We start from the raw sequence: 2614 nt of genomic DNA, 5'->3' as shown, positions 1-2614 counted from the left end.
GGCAGAAAGAGGAGCCGAGTGTGTGTCGCCTCCTCCGCCGGTACATAGCCTCTCCACTGCCTAGACCTCGTACACGCCTCCCCGTTGGGGGATCATATGGTCCGTCCCACACACACAGAGCCAGGAAGGCTCCCATTTCACTGACTCTGACAGTGTGGGCTTTTAAATAACATCCCCACCCCTCACCCCCACAATAACAGAAGGTGACGCCTGTCACATTCTTATTTGAATATGTTATTTCATCCGAATTCGTACTACATCTGATCTTGGAAAAGAAGCATGGTTGAACTGGAGATGACAGGACGTTGTTATAAAAGGTAAAAATTATCGATTCTGAGTGCATCTCAACACAAGCATGGAAGTGACTACAAAAAAAACCCCAGTAGACAAAACAATCCATACAACTTGTGTGTGACAATCACACACACAAAAACTCAGATTACATGTATGTATTTTTTAAATCACGCATGGAAATGTACAGCCAAGCTGCCATAATACAGCTACACACTTTAATACAGTCTATGGTCCTATCACGTCTATGGTCTTTAATACAGTCTATGGTCCTATAATACAGTCTATGGTCCTTAATATAGTCTTGGTCCTATAATACAGTCTATGGTCCTAACCAATCCAATGGACCGTTCTGTATGTACACTCGGCTCGGCTTTAGAGAGGGGGGGGGGACAAAAGTGCTATAATATGTCTAAAAAAAAAATCCTAAAAGTAATATAAATGTTAAAAAAGGTTAAAAAGTAATTGTATAGTATGTCAAAAATATTGATAGTATGTTGGAAAAATTTTAAAAAAGTTGTCGTTAGTATGTCAAAGAATCATTAATAGTAAAATATGTCCAAGTTATAAAAGTAATGTATAGTTTGTCAAAAGTCATCATACGTAGTAATGTTCTTCAGCTGTGAAATGGGGCATGGCTGAAGCACAGTGGGCGGGGCAGACCATGACCAATGAAAATGGACCTCTTGCTTCGTTCAATGATACGTCACACAATAGTCTGCATCAAACGGGGCATTAGATATAAAGGGCGCGGCTACCAGGGGGTGGGCAAACCATAACCAATGACTACTAAACTCTCTGCTGAGTTTATAGATGTCTATAGATGTCCTCAAGCCTGGATCGTTGTCAATCCAGAGATATTTCTGAAAAGGTTGTAGTATAGTATGTCAAAAATTGATAAGTATAGTATAGTATGTCGAAAAAATCATAGTATAGTATGTCAAAAAACAGAAGTCATAGTATGTCAAAGGTATGTCGAAAAAAAAGTCAGTATAGTATGCAGAAAACGTGTATGTAAAAAAAACAGTATGTCAAAAAAAGTCTTAGTATAGATGTATAAAAAGTCTGCATACTGTTGGAAAAATGTTACAAAAGTTGTAGATAGTATGTTGAAAAAACTCAAAGTAAAATATGCCAAGGTAAAAAGTAATGTGATAGTTTGTTGTCAAACATCATTAAAAGTATAGTAAAATAGTCGGAAAAAATATACAAGATATTTATATGTATGTCGAAAAAGTCATAATATAGTAATCAAAAAAAGTTATCAAAAAGTCATAGTATAAATGTCAAAAAATTATTAAAAGTTGAAGTAAAATGTCAAAAAGTATAAAAAAGTAAATTGTATAGCATGTTGAAAAAAAGTCCTAGTTGTTGAAAAATGTCGGCTCTTCTATCATTGTAAAGCAAAAGTCACCAAGTGTAGGATGTTCAATAAAGTCAATAAATGGTCATGGATAGTATGTGGAAAAATGTCATAGTATAGTATGTCAAAAATTGTCATAGTATGTCAAAAAAGTATATAAAGTCATAGTTAAAATGTATAAAATCTATACAAGTAATGTACAGTATTGGAAAAACAAATCATAGGATAGTAGTAAAAAAAGTAATTAAACAGTCGGTATAGTATGCTGAAACATCATAGTATTGTATGTCAAACCAGATAGTATGAAAAAAAGTAACAATACAATAACAGTCAGACAGAAGCAGACAGGTTGGCTAGAGCGAAGCAATGCTGGTTGGAGGAACGCAGGGTTGGGGGTTCAATCCTCATGACATGTGTGATAACTTTTAAGTTCTGAATTAAAGTAAAATTGACCTGAGAATGTCAAACATACGAGACGACACAAACGTCAAGGTATCAGACAGGTTGGCTCAGATGATACACAAGTTGGAAGAACACAGGGTCGTGGGTTCAAAATCATGGTGTGTGTTATGGCTTTTAAGTTCTAAATTAAATAGAATTGACCTGAGAATGTCAAAAACAAGAGAGAAGGGTGATACTGTAGCAGACAGTTTGGCTTAGAGTGATGCAATGCTGGTTGGAGGAAACGCAGGGTTGGGGGTTCAATCTCATGAGAGTGTGTGTTAAGTTCTAAATTAAAGTAAAATTGCTGAGAATGTCAAAAGCACCGGGAGAACATGATGGTGTAGCGTAGATAGTGTAGCGGTTATGCGAGTAACGGAACGCTGGAGGTGCAGGGTTCAAGACCGTGTAAAGCAAGGAGACTAGAAGGTAGAGTGGTAGATGGAAAAGCAGTAAGAAAATTAAATAGGAGAGGGGGTAAGGAAGACGATACTAGAAAGATAAGAGAGGGGGGTTTTA

General features: G+C 36.6%; 1 protein-coding gene across 1 annotated transcript in view; it reads left to right on the top strand.

Annotated features, from left to right (window-relative positions):
- kynu (kynureninase) overlaps positions 1 to 1116 on the top strand; it is a 23040-nt gene extending 21924 nt beyond the window's left edge. The window contains exon 16 of the mRNA XM_032506531.1: positions 1105 to 1116. The gene's annotated coding sequence lies outside the window, so the exon portion shown is untranslated. The remainder of the gene's footprint in view (positions 1 to 1104) is intronic.
- Positions 1117 to 2614: the final 1498 nt, after the last annotated feature.

Source organism: Etheostoma spectabile, chromosome 24, assembly GCF_008692095.1.
Source record: "Etheostoma spectabile isolate EspeVRDwgs_2016 chromosome 24, UIUC_Espe_1.0, whole genome shotgun sequence".
Lineage (NCBI taxonomy): Eukaryota > Metazoa > Chordata > Actinopteri > Perciformes > Percidae > Etheostoma > Etheostoma spectabile.
Note: the sequence above shows the minus strand (reverse complement) of the source record. Positions and strands in the feature narration are given on the sequence as shown.